This window comes from Sus scrofa, chromosome X (genome assembly GCF_054392235.1).
Source record: "Sus scrofa isolate SSC_HxYL_T2T_F1_AM1 chromosome X, Sscrofa_HxYL_maternal_Yorkshire_Landrace_v2.0, whole genome shotgun sequence".
Lineage (NCBI taxonomy): Eukaryota > Metazoa > Chordata > Mammalia > Artiodactyla > Suidae > Sus > Sus scrofa.
Genome location: NC_139401.1, coordinates 127,556,276 through 127,582,939, shown reverse-complemented (window position 1 = coordinate 127,582,939; position 26,664 = coordinate 127,556,276). Strand labels below are relative to the sequence as shown.

At 37.8% G+C, this 26,664-nt stretch overlaps 2 long non-coding RNA genes across 6 annotated transcripts in view; both read right to left on the bottom strand.

The window, feature by feature from the left end:
* Positions 1–26,664, bottom strand: part of LOC110257663 (uncharacterized) — a 416,327-nt gene that overhangs the window by 208,320 nt on the left and 181,343 nt on the right. The gene's annotated exons all lie outside the window — the stretch shown is intronic.
* Positions 19,862–26,664, bottom strand: part of LOC110257662 (uncharacterized) — a 34,802-nt gene continuing 27,999 nt past the window's right edge. The window contains exon 3 of the long non-coding RNA XR_002340581.2: positions 19,862–20,033. This is a non-coding gene — a long non-coding RNA (uncharacterized LOC110257662). The remainder of the gene's footprint in view (positions 20,034–26,664) is intronic.

Here is a 26,664-nt window from a genome sequence, read left to right as displayed (position 1 = left end):
GGTACCTCATAGTAGTTTCGATTTGCATTTCTCTAATAATCAGTGATATTGAGCATTTTTTCATGTGCTTGGTGGCCATCTGTAACTCAGAGAAGTTTACTTTGAGTAATGGTACATCTGCCAAAAGTATTTAAAGTAATATGGTGATAAAAGAGTACATTTTTGGTGACATTTGAATATTATACAATATTTTACAATTTACTTGCATAAATAAGATCTAAATTTAAGGAACTTAGCAATTCAGGTACTTTCTTTGCATCAGTGTTTTTAAGCAGGGTATAGGTTTTGCCTTTTATAATATGTCATATAGTTGGAATCATACAGCATTGTAGTCCTTTCAAATTGGTTTATTTTACTTAGTAATATATATTTAAGTTTTCTATATGAGTTTTTATGGCTTGGTAGCACCTTTTTTAAAAATTTTGTTAGAGGATAGTTGACTTACAATGTTGTATTAGTTTCAGATTTACAGGAAAATGAATCACATATATAATACATATGTATTTATATATATATATATATATCCATTCTTTTTCCCATATTTATTACAAAATATTGAGTAGATTTCCCTGTGCTAAACAGTAGTTTCTTGTTAATTATCCATTTTATGCAGTAGTATATATATGTTATTCCCATCCTCCCAATTCCTCCCTCTCTACCACGTTTCCCCTAGTAACTATAAGATTGGTTTTGAAATCTGTGAGCTTCTGTTTTACAAATAAGTTTTCTTGTATCATTTTTATTAGATTCCACATGTAAGTGAAATCACGATATCGGCCTGTCTCTGACTTACTTCACTTAGTTTATTTATCCATTCACCTACTGAAGGACATCTTGGTGGCTTCCAGGCTTTGGCAATTATGAATAAAGCTGCTATAAATATCCATGTGCAGGTTTTTGTGTGGACACACATTTTCAACTCATTTGGGTAAATACAGAGGAGCATAATCACTGGATTATATGGTAAGAGTATGTTTAGTTTTGTAAGAATGTACCAAATGCTCTTCCAAAGTTGGCTGTAACATTTGCATTCCCAACAGCAATGAATGAGAGTCTACTGTTCCACATCCTTGAGAGCACTCAGTGTTATCAGTCTTTTGGACTTTGGACATTCTAATAAATGTGGAGTAATATATTGTTTTAATTTGCATTTACCTGGTGGCATATGATGTGAAGCATCATTTCATATGTGTGTGTGTGTGTATACATATATATTAGGGCTGTACCTGTGGCATTTGGAAGTTCCCAGGCTAGGGGTCAAACTGGAGCTGCAGCTGCCAGCCTATATCACAGCCACAGCAATGCAGGACCCAGGCTGCATCTGTGACCTATGCCATAACTTGCAGCAATGCTGAATCCTTAACCCACTGAGCATGGCCAGGGGTTGAACCCTCAACCTCATGGTTCCTAGTTGGATTCATTTCCACTGAGCCACAATGGGAACTCCGTCTTATGTTATTTTCTAGGATTTTTTTAATAGTTTTGCATTTTATGTCTATGATCTACTATGTGTTAACTGTTATGAAAAATTTAAGATCTGTGACTAGGTTTTTTTTGCAAGTGTATGTCCAATTGCTCCAGCACTGGATCAAGACTATCTTTGTTCCATTGTATAGCCTTTGTTCCTTATTCAAAGATCAGTTGGCTATATTTACGTGTGTCTATTTATGGGCACTCCATTCTGTTCCACTGATCTAGTTGTATATTCTTTCATCAATACCATACTGTCTTGATAACTGTAGCTTTATAGTAAATCTCAAAGTTAGGTAGCATAAGTCCTCCAACCTTGTTCTTCTCCTTCAATATTGTGCTGGGCTATTCTGGTCCTTTATCTTCTCCATATAAATTTTAGAATAAGTTTGTCAATAATGACAAAGTAGCTTACTAGGAATTTGATAAGGATTGCACTGAATCTATAGGTCAAGTGGTTAAGGACTGATGTTTTGACAATATTGAATTTCCAAAGTTTTAATAGTATTTCACTTTGAATCATATATTATTATTATTTTTTTTTTTTTGCTTTTTTGGGCCACACCCATGGCTTATGGATGTTCTCAGTCTAGGGATCAAATCAGAACTGCAGCTGCTGGCTTATGCCACAGCCACAGCAACACAGGATCTGAGCCGCATCTGTGATCTACACCATAGCACATGGCAATGCCAGATCCCTGACTCACTGATCGAGGCCAGGAATCAAATCTGCATCCTCATGGATACTAGTCAGATTTGTTTTTGCTGTACCACAATGTGAAAAAAGAATGCTGTGTATATGGATCCAATATTTACCAACAAATAGAGTCTGTGGTGTGTTTTGTCCTTTTACCCCACTCTCTTTCCATGAGTGGTGATGCCAGTTAATCTCAACAAAAACATTGTGCTATAAAGTTTATGGTCTCATATGAAAGCAGCAAATCAGCAGAATAATGCATTTTAAAATACTAGTGTAAGAATGAGAACATTCGCATGAAATTCACAGGAGAACCTGTTTTCACTGGACAAAATGCTTAGCTACCACAATCAGACCTAAAATTTACACCTGGAAAACCCTGAGTTTGGGTTGTGGTAGAATACCCTTGGCATATCGATAGCTAGAGAACAGATGGCTGTACATAGGATTTGACCCAATTTCCAGTGAATATTTTTCTAGTGTATCTCATATTTCCAGTGAATATTTTTCTAGTGTATCTCATTCAAATTGGGCTGAAATATTTACCTATTTGCACTATCCTTTTTTATCATACTACACCAAAGAAGCACAGATAACTCAGAGGTCCTCAATGTGTGATGAAACCACGGTTCGTCTTCTTTCTATCCTGTCCATTAGACATTTACAGATGATTATTATCACCCTCTGGAAGCAATATATTGCTACCACTCCTCTCTGTCTCTTTCTATTTCTTATTGAATGATTATGTCTCACTGTGTGAGGAATAACTAAAGATCACAGGGGAAAAACATAGTACTTTAGCCACCTTCAAAAACAATATCCATGGACATCACGGTTCAATCATGACAAAGTGTCTGAAACATCCATTTTTACTGCACTGAGGACAAGTGGAAAAATGAAAAAAAAATACATGAAATATGTTTTCAGACATTGAAAAACATGCATGTCATGACAGTCATACTTGGGAGAGGAGAAACAGAGGACCTGAAACATGATCACCTAGTCTTTCGGCACAGGGGCGCCTTCTACACTGCTGTGCTGGAATGGGGGACCCAAGCATAATTCAAAGATTTTGTTTTGAGTTAGACATCAGAGTCAAAAGATGCTGATGTAGCAAAAATATGTAGTCTTTTTATACGCCATCTTTTAAATTCAAGTATAGTTCATTTACAATATTGTGTTAGCTTCAGATATAGAGCAAAGTGATTCAGTAACATATACTTATATATATATATATATATATATATATATATATACACACACACACACACATATACACACACATATATTTTTTTCTTTTTCAAATTCTTTTCCCATTATAGGTTATTACAAGATATTGAATGTAATTCTCTGTGCTATACAGTAGGTCCTTGTTGTTTATCTATTTTATACACAGGAGTGTGTATCTGTTAATCCCAAGGGCATAGGCTTGGAAAGAGGAATCTGTATAGATAAAGAGATCCAGGAGTCTGTATTGGGTCCCCATGAGTCTATTGCTGAACATACATTTAGACATATATGGGGCAAAACCTGAAGAGTTTAGGCAAAATAATAGTGAAGAATTGTGAGGTGAATGATTCTTCAAGCTCACACAGGACTAGAATCCGTTGTTTTGACAAGCCAGAGTGAAAAGATTTTACTGAGAACCTGATACATTCAGTACAGATCTCAGAAGAATTGTACCTCAGTAGTAGGGATACATTTGGCTTAGAGTAAAGGCAACTATAGAAGTTGTCCTAAAAGGCTTAAAAATCAATCCTAACAGGGATCTTGCCCAGGTCATTACCCAAGAGAAACATGTATTCATAAAAAAGATTCATTCACAGACTTTTATAGTTTTTTTCAAAATCACTATATATTGGAAATATTAATAATTTCCCTCAACAGATACATTTTTTGATATGTTGGCACAATTAATACCACTAGGCAGAGACTGAATTACTGATACGCACATAATCACGGATGAATCTCATAAACATGATGAGCTCAAGAAGCCAGACATAAAGCACTTACTGCCTGATTTCGTTTATATGGAGTTCAAAAGCAGACACACTAACCCTAGCTGATAAACATCTGATCAATAATTGCCTGGGAGGGAGGGGTTGGCATGAATTAGATGGTGGAATGGGCAATTTTCTGAGTGATAGAAATGTTCTATATCATGATTGTGAGGATGGTTATGGAAGTGTACCCACCTATCAAAACTCATCTGTCACATCAAACTTAAAAATGGGTTCATTTTGTTATATGTATATAAGTTATATATTATATGTAAATAAATTATACGTGGGTATATGTAAACAAATCTCAAGATTGTGGTTAAGAATAAAAGCAGTAACATGTAAGTGATGGTTGTACAGGTTTCTGCTTAGTATAGACCCTGGGCGTCTTAGTCACAGGATGGCCAGTGGGAGAAGGGCAAAGCATCTTTCTTGCAGGATTTTAGATTTCCTCTCTTCATGGGTGGAATGGATCAGTTATTTATTGTGAGTCTCACTTGGTGCTGTGAGTCTTGAAATTAATATAAAATTCTCTTAAATCATGACACTAGATTGTAGGCTCTTTCTTAAATGGTGTTTTTTTCTGGGTTTTAGTTTTTGTGTTTGTGCTATATCAGGGAAAGGCTCAGTGGTGGCTACTAGTTAACTTGCACCTTAATGCAAAATGTGAGGTACAAGGACATTCATCTTTACTACCCTTCCACTAGGAAGGGTTTCAGTTATGTTTTCCTCTCACAATGACTCCTATATACGTCTTCATTCCCTTGTATTTTTTGCAGTCAGCCTACATCCTATATCATTTCCCCTCCATCATCCTCTCTCTATCCCACCTGCGATCTAATAAATCCTACAGGAAAGAGTACATGTAAGTAAAAATCTATTTTGCTGATAATGTCCACTGAATCAACCTCCAACCTTCTACAATGAAAAAAATAAACTTATGAAGGGTCTGATCACTGGATAAAATCTAAAATAACCAATGCACAATACAGTATAAGTAAAACTCCTTGCCTTTGGAATCTTAGCTTTCCTACTTATAAAAAAAGAATGATATCCTTGAGCAAATATAATGTTATGAGAAATATATAAGCTAAAATATGTAATATGCCCACAAATACATGATACACCTTCAAGTAATCAATTAATGTTACCTCCCAAATTATGTTCATAGTATGTATGTACATAGAATATATTCATATAGATGAGTGAACACTTAATGTTTTATATGGAGTATCTACATATACGTTAAATATATGCATTACAAATATGTACCCAAGAGCATTAGAAAATAAACAAAATAATGGTTTTATCATAGATTTCATTAAACTTCAAGGTTAAGCATAGAAAATTCCCATAGAGCCATAATTTCCTTTGTTTTATTGAAATGTTTCTTAATTTCATAGGCATGCAAACATCAAGATCATGGAATTTTTTTTTTATTGTGCTTTGCTTTATTGTGCTTTGCAGATATTACATTTTTTACACATTGAAGGTTTGTGGCAATTCTGTGTTGAACAAGTCTATTTGTGCTATTTTTCCAACAGCATTTGCCCACTTCATGTCTCTGTGTCACATTTTGGTAATTCTCACAATATCTCAGATTTTCATTATTATTATATTTGTTATGGTGATCAGTGATCTTTGATGTTACAAAGATTGCAAAAAAGATTACGACCTCCTGACAGTTCAGATGATGGGGAGCATTTTTAGCAATAAAGTACTCTCTAATCAGGGTACGTACTGCAGACAAATGCTATTGCACACTCATGAGATTACAGTGTAGTGCAAACAGTTTTCTTCTTCTTCTTTTTTTTTTTTTTTTTTTTTTTTTGTCTTTTCTAGGGCCACTTCCCGCGGCATATGGAGGTTCCCAGGCTAGGAGTCGAATTGGAGCTGTAGCCGCTGGCCTACGCCAGAGCCACAGCAATGCGGGATCCGAGCCATGTCTGCAACCCACACCAGAGCTCACAGCAATGCCTAAGATCATGGAATTTGCGATACATTAATGAAGGTGTTAGGCTATCCTGTGTAAGCCACTTGACCTCTTAGCAAGTAAGTGATATTGACATAACCTTGCTAAGAACTCTAACCAAGCAAGGAACATCAGATTCATTTACCATTTCCAATTTGGATAAAACATTAATATTTGACAGTAGTTTTTATAATCACCTACAAGATTTTGTTTTGGTTTGGCTGAGCTGAATCTGTGGCTTAATCAGTGGATATTCCAGTTGAAAACATCAAGTGTTACTTAGACATTTGCTGCCCTGACAGCTTAAGGGTCTTGTGTTATTTTTTTCAACTATATCAATATTCATGTTGGCGATATGTGTAAATTCTATATCCAAAAAAATAGAAGCTTCATATAAATAAAGCACACAAAAGATGCATTGAAAATTTCTTTTTAAAATTATAACTAAACATGAGTTATTGCTTTTGTTAGATCTGACATAACTTATTCATTAGAGAGCAACAAGTGTGCACATCTGTATATTTGCATACTAAAAATAGTTGTTCGAGAAACAAAAGGTTGCTTAGAATACATAACCTCTTACTCGTTTAAATTATATGTTTCCGAGTGGAGTATTATGATCTTGTTTTCAACTACATGTATGTGACTACCTAATTACAAAGCAGACATTTTAAACATAGTGTTTATTTCAAAGCATTGTATCTCAGAATAAAAATGCATTAGAAGCAGTGATCAGGAGGAAAGGGAGGCAGACATGTTCAATGTTTTGGACACAGACATCAAGATCTCCATCCTCCATTCTCAGTAAATTTTGTTGTGACCAGACTTAACACAATGTAGACCAAATGCAACTGTTTAGCTCTGAAAATGCTGACAGTGTGATCAATTCATGAAGAATCATGTCATGCTATTTTTGTTTTACCTGAGATTCACTCTTAGAATTATTGAAAAGGATGAGGGTGGGTAGCGAATGGCACCTGGGGAATGCTGTGGCAATGTTACTACCTACATTTATTATCTCTTGGTTAGCTTTGTCAGGTTAGTGGTAAGGCTTAATGGTCATGCTTACTGGTTGGGACAGGGGAAGGTAGCCAGGACTGATTTTGGAGGGGTTAAGCCTAGGTATAGGACTGGACACTGAAAATCATGGCCAGACCGCCCAATGTATAAAGTCCAAAGGATGAGATAATTCTGAGCTTGTTTCAGCTATTATTGTGGTTTCAGTTCTTTCCCAGCAAGATCCTAGATAGCATCTAAGGAATGGAGGAAGGGATAGGGAACAAGTGTGGCAGAGGTAGGACCCAACCCTCCAGGGGGAAGATAATAAGAACCTGGGTAGACGGCAAGCAGTAGTAGTCTATAATACCAGTGGGAATTCTAGGGCTTGGCAAGGATGCCATGGGGGAAGAATCTAGTCATCATAGAGAGCACACTGACATGGTGGTCATGCAGTCTTTTGTCTACTAAATCGAGGGCAAACATTTAGCTCTAGGCTTGACTTGATGGTTTGCCATGGCTCTTTTGATATGTTGGCTCTCAGCAGGGTTGACTCAGGGACTGCATGTGACTGTGTTGGTGGAGGGCGTCAATGACATGAGGGCTGGCGGGGCAGGGCAAATCAGAGAACAGTATCTCATTATGTGCGTCTGTGCAAACAGTGGTACATCTACTCTGTGAATAGATAATGACATCTTGCATTTAGCTCCAAAAGAGGTGGAAAGAAAAATAAAAATGGAGTGTTACATAGCATTTTAGGTTAGCTAATAAATGCAACAAGGTTAATTTTTTTTCTGTTTTACTTTTTTAGGGCTGCACCTGCAGTGTATAGAAGTTCCCAGGCCATGGGTCTAATTGGAGCTATGGCTGCTGGCCTATGCCACAGCCACAGCAATGACAGATCCCAGCCACATCTGTGACCTATACCTCAGGTCATGGCAACGCTGGATCCTTAACCCACTAAGTGAGGCCAGGGATCGAACCCTCATCCTCATGGACACTATGTCAGGTTCTTAACCCACTGAGCTACAATGGGAACTCCCTGAGTTTAATTTTGAATGAGGAAGTGGATGTCACATTTAGTACATACCAATGGCTCTTAATCCATGTAGTGTTTAAGACGTATTGTGAGACCCCTAAGAGTATGAGATGTCTCTGCAGGTAAGAGGTTTACTTTTAAACAAAGAGCATGAAGCAAGTCCACCCACACATTCACATAATCCATGTCAAATCCACATGTAAAGACAGCTTTACCTGCCACAATCAATAATCTCTGGTATCATCAATTAGATGGCATTTATTTACCTGTCATTTATTTTCTTTTTAGTGGTTAAATATATTGCTACAATTCTTCTGAGGCCACAGTATGAGTACACTGGAGTCCTAATTAGTCATCACGAGTTGGTTAGTGCAATTTTGACAGAATAAAACCTGGAATCTGAGTCCCTTTTTAAACGATTTATGCAAATTTACTCTTTATTCTCAGGCTATTTGCAATCACAATTGAACTTTTAAATGGAGTAATAATTTCACTCAATAAAGTACACATGCTTCTAGCATCTCATCCCTCTCTTTCACTTGCTTATTCTATAACAAAATGATGCTGTTATCACAGCATACATTTTTAGTTCTTTTTTAAATTTTTATTTTTTTACTTTTATGACCACACCTGTGGTATATGAAAGTTTCCAGGCTAGGGGTCGAATTGGGGCTGCAGCTGCCAGCCAGTGCCATAGTAACACCAGATCCTTAACCCACTGAGTGAGGCCAGGGATTGAACCCACATCTTCACGGAGACTACACTGGGTTCTTAACCTGCTGAGCCATGATGGAACTCCCATTTTTAGTTCTTATTAAACTCATAATGCTAGAAAACGTACAGGCTTATCTTTGGTGTTGCATACAAAACTTTCTCCCTTATAGAGGATACTCAGTGAAAACTGGCTAAAACTTTCTACCCAAGCCACGATTCCAGGAGCAAAACCGACCTGATGTCTCTTATTTTCCAACTGAATTTCAAAGCAAAGTGAAAGGTATTTTTACCACCACACACACTCACAGGCAAAGGATTCTAGTCTACTCTAGTCTGTTCTAGATCCACTATCTAATCCCTGACTCCTTTTCTGGATCTCGTCATTAGATTTCCTTTTCTTCCTTCCTTTCTTCCTTTCCTTCTTTCTTTTCCCCTTCCTTCCCCCCTCCCTCCCTTCTTTTCTTTCCACATCAGGGCATACAGAAGTTCCCAGGCCAGGGATGGAACCTATGTCACAGCAGTGACAATGCCAGGCCCTTAACCCACTGCACCATAAGAAAACTCCCTAGATTTCATTTAAACAGAGTAAAGGTATCTCTAGCTCTAGTTTTCAGCTGAAGGTATTGCCTTTGCAAACTTCAAACTATGACCAACACATAACTCAAGAAGAAGTTTTGCTTTAGAACAGGTAAACAATGTCACTTTTTTCCCCCTACATGTAAGGATGCTAAAAGATGGTGACAGTGATGAGAAGTAGAGAGTCATATGCAAGAAAATTTTAGAGCTCAGGGACTTCCTCATTAGAATTATAAAGGAAGAAATAGTTACCGCTTGTCAGAGAAGGTGAGTAATGTGACCCTCGCTGAAACGGATGGTCTGCAAGAAGACCAAATGCTCAGAATGAATAGTTTTTTGTAATGACTAGAAATCCAGTTTAGGGTTTACTAAGTGTTATACTGGTTAAGAGTGTGAGGACGCATCAAAAAATCGAAGATTAAAGACACAGGCAAAGCAAACATCTGCTCCTAGTAAGTGGATACTACCTCCTCTTCAGTAAGTTTCCAATCATCTTAACTTGAAATCTGGGAGAACAAGTGTGACTGTGTTTGAGAATTCTTTTCAATTGTGTTGGATGAAGATCCAAATGAAACTGTGATGGTATAGTGGATTTGCCTCAAAGGTTAATCTTTTATCCTTAGCAAAAGTTGAATCTAGCCCAAATGTGAATGCCAAGATTCCGGAGAACCACTGAACTGCAGCCTTTGCCATCAATATAGAAAATCAAAGGTTTTGTGGTCCAATGATGTAATTTGTTAAAAGTAACATATAGTGGTAAAGTAAGCTACTGGGAGGAGCTCATATTCTATTCTGCTTGCATTAAAATACAGTGGATGTTCTGCTATAATGAATGCATAAAGGGATACAAATAAGAGCTATAGAATCAACTAAAGTGTATTTATTTCCCACATCCACATTCATGCCAAAAACCCATCAACAAAATGAGCAAAAAAGAATACATTTCTGAGGGAGTGGACACCCATTAAGCGATTTCTGCAAGTGACAGAATACTTTGATTCATCATTGGATAGTAATTCAGGTTTTTATTTTAATTCCTATGGTGGTTATGACCATCCCCATTCCCCATCAACTTCGGTTTTGTAGAGGGAGTAATTAATATGCATGCTGTGTCTCTCATTTGCCTGGAATTACAGATGATGACTCCAGCACCAGTGTTCTGGGCTTTATCTTGCAAATGGGACACTGACTAAAATATGAAGACCACTGGGTCCCTTGCACTCATATAATTTGCATTCTGGACACAATAAGTTCTGCTTATATAAGGATGGCCTGATTAGTTCTCAAATCCAGCATTTTTTAGAAATACTGACATTAGTGCACATTTTGGAAGAGAAGTAAGCAGTGTCCTAGAAGAACAAACATAGAAATGACCACCTCTAACACAATCTTACAGTGTGTTTTGGCCAAATCCTTTCTTCTTCGTTGGCATAATGGTCCAACTCTTTCATTTGTAAAGGAAGAGTATTCAACTACTTCATGATCCTTGAATGTGAGTGGCTGGGAAAAGACAGCAACGTGCATTCAAAGGGGCATATTGGCAAGTCCTGGATGATTTTTTATTTTTCAAGCTACACATGCTCCTAGCCTACCTCTACTCTCCTCAGATCTTTTGGTGATATCATAAGACAGAATATTACTGATAAGATGTTACCTATATTAACAGTCCTGAGGTCAAAATCTGGTTAAAAATCACTAAACTAGATAATATCTAGGAATATATTCCAAGATTATTTATGGATCTATGAGAATGATGGCTTACTCGTACTATCACCAAATGCTATATCCAAGTGTTCTCTTGCTTCACAATAGTGTCCTAAGGAGAATTACATGACATTTATGTGTGATAGTGTAACACCTGGTATGTAGTGTGCACTCCATAAATGGAAGTTGCTAGCCTTCTATCCACAACAATTAATGAAAATTTTTCTTATTCACAGTGTGTTTGGTGATGGAAGATGTAAGAATTGAGCCGGGGAGGATGAACACTAGTTTTTTAAGAGGGGGCTAGTAAACTGGACACTGCTCTATCTGAACACTGACCTGGCTCCAAGCCTTGTTGATTCATGCTGATATTTAGCAGTTTTCATTGCACGACTCTTATTTAGAGAAGGGTATAACTATTCCCAGGTTCTGTGATATACAGCCAGCCATATTATTGCATTGAAAATAGTATTTTTGTTTAACATTTTCCCAACATGAATCCTACCTTATTCATTATACAGGAAAACAGTCCCATCATTGTTTACAGAGTAATTATTTTCCCTTTATGCCACAGAACAGTATTATGTATATTATTCACATATTAGAAGGACAACTTATCAAATGCAAGTCATTTAAATTGTGTGGCTTCATTTACATGCTCTAGGCTTATAGTTGACACACATTTGTTACATAGAAGAATATGTGTTTGGCATAAGTAGATACTGATTTTATAAGTGGATGCATATCTCTATTGGGAGAACTTTTTAAAGGTTGTACATACAATATATAATAGTTTCTGTCCAAACATAATGCATACACGTTATTTCTTTGGACTAAAGTCCAGTGAAAACGACCAGGGCTGAGACCTAGAGAATGAAAGGAATTGACAGTATATGTGAGGACAAGAGAGTGAAAAAGAAATATATGAGGGCCCCCAAATTAACTTGAACCATCATATATGTTTCTGAAGTTGAATTTAAATTGGGTATAATAGGAGTTCCTGTCATGGCGCAGTGGTTAACGAATCCGACTAGGAACCATGAGGTTGCGGGTTCGGTCCTTGCCCTTGCTCAGTGGGTTAATGATCTGGCGTTGCCATGAGCTGTGGTGTAGGTTGCAGACGTGGCTCGGATACCGCGTTGCTGTGGCTCTGGCATAGGCCGGTGGCTGCAGCTCCAATTCAACCCCTAGCCTGGGAACCTCCATATGCCGCGTGAGCGGCCCGATAAATAGCAAAAAAAGACCAATAAATAAATAAATAAATAAATTGGGTATAATAAGAAATGGTTGTTGCCTTAATGTAAAAACTGAAAACTTTTTTATTAATGTAATTTAGTAACAACTAGCTATGTTTGCATGTTTTGGTGGATACCACACTGTGTACTTTACCTCTTAGTCCTTATTTGGTATGTGATCTGGTTATTTGTTGTTGCTTAACAAATGACCCTAAATTTAGAGTAAAGAGAAAACCTTTCTGCTGTGTTCATGATTCAACTGGTCAGGAATCAGGAAAGTTTCAGTTGCCTAGTTCTTGGGGTTTCTCATACTGTTGCAGCTAAATTTCAGCTGGGGCATTTGAACATTCAATTGGAATGAACATTCAAAATGGTTCACTCCCCAGCTGGCAGTAGATGCTGGCTGTAGGCTGGCATCCCAGCAAAGGCTATCCACCAGTTCACCATAGTAGTCACTGAGCAGTTGAACTTCACACTTGGCAGTTACCTTCCTCCAAGCAAATATCCCAAGAGAACCTGGTCAAAATTTCTGGGCCATTTCTATTCTACCTTTGGAATTCAGTTACTCTCTAATGCTCTAAGCTGTCACAAGTCCAGTGAGTTAGAAGAGAATGGGACAAAGGTCCACCTAGTGATGGTTACATTAAAGAAAAGCACGCAGAAAGTTCCTGTTGTGGCTCAGCAGAAACGAATCTGACTAGGAACCATGAGGTTGCAGGTTTGATCCCTGGCCTCGCTCAGTGGGTTAAGGATCTGGCATTGCTGTGAGCTGTGATGTAGGTTGCAGACGCGGCTCAGATCTCGTGGTGCTGTGGCTATGGTGTAGGCCAGAGGCTCCAATTCCACCCCTAGCATGAGAACCTCCATATGCCATGGGTGTGGCCCTAAAAAGAAAAAAGGAAAAGAAAAGCATGCAGAATGGGTGATGTTGCAGCCATATTTGAAATCTGTCATTAGCCACAACTGAAATTTCCATGTTAGTTTTTCAGAGGAAACTGAGACCCAAAGTATTGAAGAAAACTAGAGACTTAAGTGGAACTCAAACTCATATCTGTCTTCCTCTAAAAACTATATTCTTTCCACTGTACTGCACTGACTCATAGGGTAGGTATATCATTCTTAGATTAGCATTTTTTTCCAAAAATATGAAGATTAAAATTTATTATCAAAGACAGATCATCTAATTAAGAGCCATGGTCCTGACTGCTAGTCTTGTTTCTACTACTTGAATGATGTGGGATAAGTTGTTTCCCTTCCCTGGGCTTCTTTTTCACATCTGATGAGCAGAATATCTATCTGAGCCATATTGTCTCCAAGGCCCCCGACACTCCTTGAATCCTGTGCTGCATAATATGAAAACATTACAAAAACACGAGAAGGGGAGTAATAGCCAGCACACCTGAGCAGTATTAAAAACTTTAATAATTTTTAATAGGAAGACTACAATACCTATTTATATCACTTCTAAAATGTGTAATTTTGGCTTTGTGACCCCTGCTTGGGATGCTCATTGACCTATGAGGCAAGAGGCAAGTGATTTAATTAGTTGTGCAATTGTGTCTTTCCTCTCTGAATATTTCCTTTTACATTCAATCACATTTCCTGAATCAAGAGGCTCCCACAGGCAAGAGAAAGGCTATGGATTTTATAGGTTTATTTGGGTTACTAACTGAAATGGAATGAAACTACCATGGGTTTGATAACAGTTTGAATTGAACAGTATTCTAGTTCTGCAGGAACAACATACTAATTTGTTTCTAGGCAGTAGGATATGCATTCTTCAAAAAAAAAAGTACCCTCCTAGAAACAGTTTCCTGAATGATTGTGCCATACAGTAATGTTAATGATTTGGTGAATTGTCTGAAAATGTTCTAAGTCTGGGGAAACCTCTTCAAAAGCCCTTTGAATGTTGACTAGTGTCTAAGGCTCTCGCATTATTCTAGCCATTTTATTCATTGCAGTTTCACAAAATTACAGAATTTAGAGCTTTGGGGGCTCTTCAACTTCATGGACTTCAGTTGTTTCTGAAACTTATTTCTCCATAGAACATTTTCTCAAACAAAATCAGAAATAGAAGTTTCATCTATCTATTGATAAAGGTGCAGATTCTGCACACAAAGTGGGATTGAGGCTCCAGAACCCTTTCTTTTTTCTTTTCTTTTTTGTTTTGTTTTGTTTTGTTTTTCTAGCGCCGCACCTGCAGCATATGGAGGTTCCAAGGCTAGGGGTCAAACTGGAGCTACAGCTGCCAGCCTGTGTCACAGCAACACAGATCTGAGCCACATCTGTGACCTACACCACAGCTCACGGCAATGCCAGAGCCATAACCCACCAAGCGAGGCCAGGGAACAGATCAGCAACCTCATGGTTCATAGTCAGATTCATTTCTGCTGCACCATGACAAGAACGCACAGAACCCTTTCTTCACTGACTCCCTTTCTTCCTACCCCTACCCTACTGCAGCATTCAAATTAGCCAAAGGAACTTTTAGACCTTTGAAAAAAATTACTCATCCAGTCCATTATCTGATTCAAAATAGATTTGATCAGATGTTCTTGTGCTAGACACAAGTTGTAAGACTGACAGAATTGCTACCCTTGGAGAACTCAGTCTTATAGAGGACTTAACATGTGTTAACAATTTTAGCCCTAATTTTGGTGTGCTAATTAATTATAGCATATTGTAGGGATGCCTAATGTGATCTGGGCTTAATGGTCCTGACATAGGAAAAATATTTATACTTGAAGGAAAATTAGGAGTAAGACATTAAAAAAAAGATAAGAGGAGGAGGAAATGTTTCATGAAGAAATAAAAGTGTATATGGAGCCCATGTGAGGAGGAGCATGGCATAGTTGAGTTTTTCTTGACTGTGAAATGTGAAGGGAGCCAAAGGTAACGGATGAACTTGTTGATGGACTCAGAAGCCACATTGTGATGGGCCTTGTGAGCTGTAGTAGGAAATCTGAATTGAAACCAAAGGGTCATCGGGCAGGGGACCACTGTAGGAGGCTAAAGGAGAACAGTATGCTATGCAAAGTGTTTCCGAATCAGCACTGTGGCTGGTGTGTGGAGAATGGACTGGAGAGGACCAGAACTGAAGCAAGAGGGGTCGATTTTGAAGGTAGATCTGGCATCATTGCTAATAGACTGGATATCATCCACAAAGAGAGAAAACTCAATATATGACCCTCAAATTTTGGCTTGAGAAATAGGTGGATATTCAGTGTGACTTGTTCATATGTCAGAGACTAACAGATGAGCAGGTTTAGGAAGAAAACCAAGCATTTTTAATAAACTTAATATTAAGTATCACAGTAGAAATGGAAGGTAGGTAATTAGATATGGATATGAACTTCAGGGGATAGGTCTGGGGTAGAGATACAGTTTTGAGATTCAAAAATATACAGGTGGTATTTGATACCATCACGGTTGATGAGATTATCCAGCTCGATGGCATCCAGTGGAGAGATAAAGGGACCAGGACAGAATCATAGAAACCCCAACATTTAAGGGATAAATACAAAGCCCACAGAGGAAAATTAGAAAGTATACAATAACTTAGAAAAAGAAAAGCAAAACGAGAAAGTGCGAAGGTGTCATAAAAATAAGAAAATAAAGTGATTGTTTTGGGGAGGTATCATCAATACTTGCAGATGTACCTGTGGTGAAAGTTGGGAGAGGGAAGAACATTTATTTAACTCTAACTGTACTTAACAGTGAATACACTCACCATTAAGATAAAGAAAATTGGAAAATAAAATAGCATGTATAATAAAACTAGAGTGTAGCTACTGACTAATATTTTCTATAAACAATGAAATTAAGACCAAATTAAGGGAGAAAGGTGAGAAACAATATGTATTTCTCCAGATTTTGATCACGGAAGTCATTATTATTGTGGAGAACATTTGAGTGAGTACTGAAGGACTCAGCCAATTAAACTCTTCCTGGATCACTAAGAATTACAGCCATGATCAGGCCACACAGAACACAATGACAAAAGATATTGGACTGAAGGAACAATATTAGAGTGAGGAAGCCCTTACTAGTCAAGAGAGAAGCCATAATTGAAAACAGTGATTTAAAAAAAAAAAAAAAAAAAAAAAAAGGGAGTTCCCGTCGTGGCGCAGTGGTTAACGAATCCGACTAGGAACCATGAGGTTGCGGGTTCAGTCCCTGCCCTTGCTCAGTGGGTTAACGATCCAGCGTTGCCGTGAGCTGTGGTGTAGGTTGCAGATGCGGCTTGGATCCCGAGTTGCTGTGGCTCTGGTGTAGGCTACAGCTCCGATTCGACCCCTAGCCTGGGAACCTCCATATGCCGCGGAGTAGCCCAAAGAAATAGCAAAAAGACAAAAAAAAAAAAAAAAAAAAAAAAAAAAGGTGTATTACTCACAATGGATGCCTGAGGCTACACAGCCAGGTCCTGGGTAGAAAGAGTGACAGTGCAGACCTGGGGTTCTATTTTGTACTGGGGTAGAGGGTAGGGTGTTTAGGATTTCACAGCTTCACTCTTTAGCAGTGAATTTAAAACATAAGAGCAGGAATTAAAGTGCTGGAAGGGAAAAGCATGGTCACTCAAAAGGCCAGTTGTGTAAGTCCCCCAGGGATTTCTAAAGGGAGTTTGTTGGGTGAGGCAGCCTGGCTTTTATTCCAGTTGTCTTTTTTTCAAGATGGATGTTTTTGAAATGGATGCCTCTGCTATCAAAAGCTTAATGTCAGGCACCTATATTACAAGGTCATAGAGCATAATTTAAGTAACTTTTTAAGAATACACTACAAACATTTGACAGTGCTTATCTTTGAGAAGTAAAATTAGGGGTAGGTTGTGAAAAGAAGTTTCTTTCATCTTTTCAACTTTTTGTTTGTTTTCTCAGCCACACCTGTGGCATGTGGAAGTTCTCTAGCCAGGGATCAAATCCCAGCCACATCTGGGACTAATACCACAATGTCAGATCCTTAACACACTGTGACACAGCAGGAACTCATCTTTAACTTCAAGCACTTATGTATATGTTTGAAAAAAATGTTTGTAGTGAAAGTATACTTCTGAAAACATAATTTAAAAAAAAATCAGTTACAAATGCTACAGAGAATAAGACAAGGGCTGACTGCTGTCCATTTGGTGTAGCAGCCTTGGTCTTGTTCACAGCACTTTCAATATTAATATACACTTAAAAATCCAATCTAATAAAAGCATAATTTTTAGTTGTATCAAAATCACTCTCAAGAAGAGCTTTAGGATTTTGAAGTCCAATGTGTAAGCAGATAGTGTAGGAGGTCCCCAGAGAAAGAGAACCAGACATAGCTTTCTTGACATAAGAGAAGCCATTTTTGGCCTAAGTCATTTTGTGATTTAATGCTAGTCACAGTGTTTGTCCCTGAACAGGTCTTAGTAATAATAATCTTAAAGGAAGTGAGAGAATTCAGGAACAAAAGAAAAGCAGTCAAGAAACAACAGTTCAGCAATAAAACAGAGTCCTACTTTCTCCTCAAGGGACGTATATCACAATCTGATATAATCTTTGAGTCCTGCAGGAACTAAGGCCCCCACTCAGGTGGAGGATGGAATGATGTTATTGCCCCTCCAGACTTGTCAACTAAAACTTGGTCTCTGTTGACCTTGGCCCCAATTCTATACTGAACTGTATTCTGCTTAAGGCCCCTTATGAATATGCATGTACCCTTAGCTTAAAGCTTCCCCAATTTTGCTGTTCTGAGAAGCACTGATTTGGGAAAGATCCCCAGTGTTCTCTTACTTGCTGCAAGTAAGATATTTTTCATCCTCTTTACTTTGGCTTGGTTCTATCTTTTGGCTTGACTCCCACCAAGAGGCAAAGCCAGTTTTTGGGTAACAGAAGCAGGGAGTCTAAGGCTGCATCTGCAGTGTCTATGGTGTGGGCAAAGCTCTTCATCCCTTCTCCAAGCATCCTTCAATCATTTCCTGTGAAAAAATACATTTAGTGGCTCTTTCACCAAGATGGAACTTTGAGCAGATGGACTGTGTTCTTCTCTGCAGTCTGTTCTCTGCTTCTGTGTCTCTCCTGATATTTCAATAGGATGTTGAAAAGGAGGTACTGCAGGGATACCTTGTTTTCTGCTTTGCTCACCAATGATTCTTAAAGGTTATATTTAGCAAATTAGACCAGCTACATGTTTTATTCAGCTCAGAAGGCACAAAAGATTGTCTGTCCTTATAAGTATGCTAACTTCTCACCTAGGCATGTGAGGGACACACTCTGTGAAAGGGGTCCCGTGGCTCAGTGTTTCGTCAGGTTGAATAGCAGGATTAGCAACTCCACAGCTCTTATCATTCAGGTAAGATTTGGTGAGAATCATGGGCTCTTGTGCTGGGAAAGATATGATAATGTGTGTAGAGCAGGTACTAAGCGACCCAAATATTGCATAAGCTGGACTCCTATATTAAAAATTCAAATACACCATATGCAGATTTGTTGCAAGTAAGGAACATATAATCTGAACGATGGGAAGGGCTATGATCACTAGAACTTTTAGATAGTAGGTGATCCTTAATTTAAATGCAGAAATACCATGGTTCCATGTAGTCGTTGAATTTTAGTAGTTCACACTAATGAGCACTTGCTGCTTGCCAGGTACTGTTATAGGTGTTTTATCATCGTTAACACATTCATTTTTCACAACCTTATGAAAATAGAGTTTTATCCCCACTTGTGAGGAAATGAGGACTCCAAGAAAACACTGAAGTCAAGCTATGCAGCTAATATTCATACAAAGGTCTATGGCTCAATAGCCCAAGACCTTAGCCTCTATGTGATACTCAACATTTATAGTACAAATTCACTCAGATGATGAGAATCCAGTCCCTTGAGATAGAAGTCTTAAAAGAACTAAGCAAGATACCAGGTTTTCCACCCAAGCTGATGGAGTATTGTCACAGGAAAGAGTAAATACCTGGTAAGAGAGCATCCAGTCATATGGATGGGTGAGTCAAATTATGGAGAGACCACTAGGGAAAGCCTGTGACTAAAAGGCTGCACATGTATAGCTACAGGGCTTATCAACACATGCTATGCCTTGGATAACATGACAAATTCCACACCAAAAGAACTGGGTTCTGCTCACAGATCTAATACCAGTTCTGGCCAGGATTAACTCTAAATTAGCCAAGCCAGGTAGGGTGGTACTCCTGATCTCAAAATGAGTAGTACTGCTTCTAGCTTGGAGGGGTTGAGAAATAGAGGATGACTACAATTTTGCCATCTTTTGAGAGCTTCCATTGTTAAAGACTTCTTTGAAGTCTGAAATTGAAGACAAAAAAGAAGTCATTCACGGGTAAGAGACACACTGGGGCAACGAAACCCTCATGTTAAAACACTGTTTTAAATGTTTTAGAAAGAAAACATTAGACTTAAAATTCAGTTACATCATGTAATTATATTTAATATTATCTATGAATAGAGATCCATTTAATGATTCCAAGTTGAGAAAATACTTTTTGACATCTGTTTCAATATTTTGGCTGTTTTCCTGACAAGTAGAATTTCAAAGATAGTTCAGTGGAAGCTCACACATCATAAAAAGGTAAGAAGCTAGAAAAGACAATGACTGAGGTATTGAAGCATCCTTGGGGACCCATGGCAAGTGACTTTTTCTAGATAAAGAAAAAAATCAAATCATTACACAAAGGGAAGTTTCATCTGAGGATTAACATTCAAAGTGAGTATATTCCCTGATCTGCTCATTAAGGGGAGGCCCAGGAAAGCAGAAATTTATGGATAGAGACTTGGATTTCAAGGTGACACAAATGCCAAACTATGGCCAATCATGTGGGGAAGGGAGGCAGCAGGATCCATGAGATCTGGGCAACTAAGTAAAGCTTAAGTCAGTCATTTTTTCATAGATCCATACTAAAAGGTACTCAGGGCCATCAAAGACAGATTTCCATTATTGCAGACATTTTCAGGGTTGCTTATAGAAACTGCGAAGAGGAAGATTACTCAGTGTCAAGAAATACAGATCAGCGGGTTCAGTATAATGCACTGTGGGATGGGTTAGGGTAGGGACAGCAAAAACTTTATTTTGTATATTATAAACCATATTATAAAAATCCCATTAATGTATTATCTCATTTCATCCTTACATCTGTGTTAGGATACTGTTATTGTCTGCATTTTAGAGATGAAGAGGCTGTGGTTCAGAGAGCTTAAGTAATTTGATTAAGGCCACATAATTTATAATTTGGGACTTTAGGGATATATGATCAAACCCTATAATTAAATCCCATTGTGATGAAAAATGATTTTGGCTCCTAGAGACTCCATCACCTTAAAGAAGTCCTCCATTTAGGATGGTTTTTCTTGGCCCTGTCCTTGGGACCAAATCCCTAGTTCTATAGGGAACTTTATTGGTTAGATCAGCACAAATTTTATAGAACAGATAGATATAATTACTTAATCTAGGGACCTGCTACATCAGATTTGGGGGGTTCAAGACAAACCCCATGGAAAACTCTATGGAGTTTATGTAGTGCCTCGTATGGACTCCAGGGTCTCAGATGCCAAGGTTTTAACAAAATGCCTTCTGTTTCACAGAAAGGTCACCACCAAGTTGAGGCAAGAGATCCACCTATAGGTTACCCTTAGACTTTAAAATCCACTCTCAAAAATAAAAAAAAAAAATCCATCCTCTAATACATCCACTCTTTGCTCTTCCTCTCTTCCCACTTCTACAATTAATGCCTCGCCATTTATTTTCAACCCTCTCCACCTTTAGCCATGTTGCTCTTGCAAGAAATAGCCATAACTTATTGACCATTTAGTCAACTGCTATTTATCCTTTAAGAACTATTTCAACATCATGAGTGAAGAACTCCTTAATTTCCAAGGCAGATGAAATCACTTTTTCTTCTAAGGTCCCCAGCAATTTGTCCAGTTATCTGTTATAGTACCCTATAGAAAGCACAGCATAGCTCACAAACCTGTAAGCCACTCCAGGTTACTATTCATTTATTCTCTTCCTAAACATATATATCACAGTAAATGTCAAATAGTATTTGTTGAATAAAGTTTATAACACATAAGCACCTAGAAATTATGTGTTGTTAACTAGAAATATTACTTACAAGACTCACCTGTGGCAAATTTTGTGACAGTGAAATCATTTAAATTTCTAAAACACATTCCCACTTGAGTGACTAGGGTGAGAGAGCAGGAATGTAAATTTGGGCTTGAAGTAGAGATGAGCATAAGGAGACCTCACATAGGAGACAGTGACATACTACATAGAAATGTGGACTCTGCAGTAAAAAAGAAAAAAAAAAAAAAAACAAGTGTAAAACCCTGCTAAGAAGCAATCCTGAGAAACAAAAACCAAGCAGGAGGCATAACTCTCCCAGACTTCAAGAAATACTACAAAGCCACAGTCATCAAAACAGTGTGGTACTGGTATCAAAACAGACAGACAGACCAATGGAACAGAATAGAGAATCCGGAAATAAACCCTGACACCTACGGTCAATTAATCTTTGACAAGGGAAGCAAGAACATCAAATGGGAAAAAGAAAATCTATTCAGCAAGCATTGCTGGGAAACCTGGACAGCTGCATGCAAAGCAATGAAACTAGAACACACCCTCACACCATGCACAAAAATAAACTCCAAATGGCTGAAAGACTTAAATATACGACAGGACACCATCAAACTCCTAGAAGAAAACATAGGCAAAACACTCTCTGACATCAACATCATGAATATTTTCTCAGGTCAGTCTCCCAAAGCAATCGAAATTAGAGCAAAAATAAACCCATGGGACCTCATCAAACTGAAAAGCTTTTGCACAGCAAAGGAAACCAAAAAGAAAACAAAAAGACAACTTACAGAATGGGAGAAAACAGTTTCAAATGATGCAACTGACAAGGGCTTAATCTCTAGAATATACAAGCAACTTATACAACTCAACAGCAAAAAAGCCAATCAATCAATGGAAAAATGGGCAAAAGACCTGAATAGACATTTCTCCAAGGAAGATATACAGATGGCCAACAAACACATGAAAAAATGCTCAACATCGCTGATTATAAGAGAAATGCAAATCAAAACTACCATGAGATACCACCTCACACCAGTCAGAATGGCCATCATTAATAAATCCACAAATAACAAGTGCTGGAGGGGCTGTGGAGAAAAGGGAACCCTCCTGCACTGCTGGTGGGAATGGAAACTGGTACAGCCACTATGGAGAACAGTTTGGAGATACCTTAGAAATCTATACATAGAACTTCCATATGACCCTGCAATCCCACTCTTGGGCATCTATCCGGACAAAGCTCTACTTAAAAGAGACACGTGCACCCGCATGTTCATTGCAGCCCTATTCACAATAGCCAGGACGTGGAAACAATCCAAATGTCCATCGACAGAGGATTGGATTCGGAAGAGGTGGTATATATACACAATGGAATACTACTCAGCCATAAAAAAGAATGACATAATGCCATTTGCAGCAACATGGATGGAACTAGAGACTCTCATACTGAGTGAAATGAGCCAGAAAGACAAAGACAAATACCACATGATATCACTTATAACTGGAATCTAATATCCAGCACAAATGAACATCTCCTCAGACAAGAAAATCATGGACTTGGAGAAGAGACTTGTGGTTGCCTGATGGGAGGGGGAGGGAGTGGGAGGGATCGGGAGCTTGGGCTTATCAGACACAACCTAGAATAGATTTATAAGGAGATCCTGCTGAGTAGCATTGAGAACTATGTCTAGATACTCATGTCGCAACAGAAGAAAGGGTGGGGGAAAAAACTGTAACTGCAATGTATACATCTAAGGATGACCTGATCCCCTTGCTGTACAGTGGGAAAATAATAAAAAAAAAATAAAAATAAAAAAAAAAATAAAACCCTGCTAAGTAGAGCAACATGTCAGACTAGAAGGATACAGACGCCAACTTAACAAAAATATATGGACCAGAATACCTCTGTGAAAACACTAGAGAACAGCTGAGAAACCAGAGCACAAAGGCCATTGTGAAACCAATTAGGGAAAAAAATCACAACTTTTGGTGCAGCTGTTTATGCTCCATCTCCTAAGCAAGATAGAACAGAGCAACCAGAAGGAAAACCTCCATACCCAGGCTCCTCCCCAGGAGAGAAACAAACAAAAAAGTGTACCATGTGTCCGGAATTCAGGCTTGTTTGGGGGTTGCTTAAGGGACTGGTTTCTGAGAGTTCCCATCGTGGCTCAGTGGCTAACAAACCTGACTAGTAGCCATGAGGACAAAGGTTCAATCCCTGGCCTTGCTCAGGGGGTTAAGGATCCTGCATTTCTGTGGCAAAGGCTGGCAGCTGTAGCTCTGATTAGACCCCTAGCCTAAGAACCTCCATATGCCATGGGTGTGGCCCTAAAAATACAAGAAAAAAGTGGGGGACAACTGGTTTCTGACTCACCTGTTTGCCACACATTAGAGCTACAGTTCTTCAGGCAGATACCAGGGGAAGAAAGACATAAGAAGAATTCAAGAGGGCCTAAAACCCCTAGCCAGACAGATTTGTGAATGTCCTTTCCCACATTGAAGCCAGTAGGCCAAGACTGAGAGAGGTGGTTATTTTTTCTAATTCCAAATTCCCATCAAAAAACTACAAGGCATTAAAAAAAAAACCCACAGGAAAATATGGCCTATGCAAAATAACAAAATAAAATTCCAAGAACTGATCCTAAAGAAATGCAGATCTATGGGCTGCCTGACAAAGAATGTAAAATAATTGTCATAAAGAGGTGCTCAATGAACAAAAAGAACATAGACAACTAAACGAAATCAGGAAAATGATGCATAAACAAAATGAGAATATCAACAAAAAGAAAAACACTATAAAAATAACCAAATGGAAATTCTGGAGCTGAAAGATACAATAACTGAACTGAAAATTCATTAGAGGATTTCAACATCAGAATTCATCAGGCAGAAGGAAGAACAAGTAAACTTGTAGATCAATTGAAACCATCCGGTCAGACAAGCAAAACAAAAAAATAATGAAAAATGAAGATAGCATAAAGAAATTATGTGATATTATCAAGCAATCAATATATGCATTATTAGAATCCCAGAAAAAGAGAAAATGAAAGGGGCAGAGAGCTTATTTGAAGAAATAATGTCTGAAGACTGTCCAAATCTGAGGAAAGAAATGGACATACAGATTTGAGAATCTGAAAAAATTCCAACTAAAATAAATTCAAAGAAAGCCACATCAAGAAACTTTATAATCAAACTATCTGAACTCAAAGCAAAGAGCACCTTGAAACCAGCAAGAGATAAGCCCATACAACAAAAGTTCCATAAGGTGATCAGTGTGCTTCTCGGTAGAACTTTCTGGAATACAATGGAGTGGTACGAATATGTTGGTACACGATATATTCAAAGTGCTGAAAGAAAAAAAACTAACAACCAGGAATAATGCATCTGGAAAAACGCATTCAAAAGTGAAGACAAGGAGTTCCTGTCATGGCTCAGCACAAACAAATCTGACTAGTATTCATGAGGACACAGGTTCGATCCCTGGCCTTGCTCAATGGGTTAAGGATCCCGCATTGTTGTGAGATGTGGTATAGTTTGCAGACAGCTCGGATCCTGCATTGCTGTGGCTGTAGTGTAGGCCAGTGGCTGCAGCCTTGATTTGACCCCTAACCTGGGAACCTCCATATGCCATGGGTGTGGCCCTAAAAAATAAAGACAAAAAAAAATGAAGACGAAATTAAGATTTCCCAGATAAATAAAAACAGAGGAAGTTCATTACCACTAGACTTGCCCTACCAAAAAATGGTAAGGAGAAACCTTCAAATTGAAATGAATAGTCAGTAGATAGCAACACAAAACTATATAAAAATAAAGTTATCCAGTAAAGGTAAATACATGGACAAATACAGTAACCTTTACTGTTTTAATTTTGATTCACATAATTTAAATGAAAAAATAAAACTATAAATTTATGTTAAAGGGTATACCATATATAATAATTTGTGACGTTCTTAACATACATTAGAGGAGGCTGTAAAAGGACTAGAGTTTTTGCATATAATTAAAGTTATCAGTTTAAAATAGAATGCTATACTTTAAGATGTTTTAAGTCATTGCAATGGTAACCACAAAGAAAATATCTAAAGAATATATACAAAAGGAAATGAGAAGGGAATTAAGCAAATTACCATAAAACAAAACAATGAAATACAAATGACTGCAGTGAGAGGAAAAGAGTGACAAAAAAGCTACAAGACAGGCAGAAAACACTTTAAAATGGCAATGTAAGTCCTTCCTTATCATTAATTACTTTAAATGAAAATGGATTAAACTGCAAAATCAAAAGACATAGACTGGTTGAATGGATGAAAAAATAGGATCCAACAAAATGCTGCCTATACAATACTCACTTTAGATCCAAGTATACACACAGGCTGAACATGACAGGATAGAAAGGGATATTCCATGCAAATAGTAACCAAAATAGAGCAGGCATGGTCATATTAATATCAGACAAACTAGACTTTAAAAATAAATCTTCACAGGAGACAAAGAACGACTTTCTATAATGATAAAAAGAATTGATTCACCAAGAAGATATAGTCATTATAAATACTTATGCACCAAACCTCAAAATTCCTAAATATATGAAGCATACTGAAAGATATGAAGGGATAAATATATAGCAACACAATATTAGTAGAGACTTAACGGCTCATGTTCCATAGTGGATAGAACAGCCAGACAGAAGACCAATAAGGAAATAGAAGCCTTCAATGACACGATAGACCACTGGACCTAACAGACATGTAGCGACCATTCCGCCCAACAACAGCAAAATATACAATCTTCTCAACTGCATGTGAACAGTCTCTAGAATAGACATATATTAGGCCATAAAAAAAAAATCTTAAAAAATACATGAAGACTGCAGACGTAGAAAGTATCTTTTTGATCACTGTGGGATGAAACTAGAAATCAATAGCACAAGGAAAACTGGAATATCTACAAATACGAAAATTAAGCAACAAACTTTTAAACAACCAGTAAATCAAAGAAGAATTCACAATGGAAATTTGAAAATACCTCAAGATAAATGAAAATGGAAACACAACATAATAAAAAAAAATATGAGAAGCAGCAAAAGTGTTGCTAAGAGGGAAAAAAACTGGAAAAAGAAGAACAAACTGGAAAAAGAAGAACAAACTGAACCCAAAGCAAACAGAGGGAAGGAAATAACAAAGATTAGAGCCAAGGTA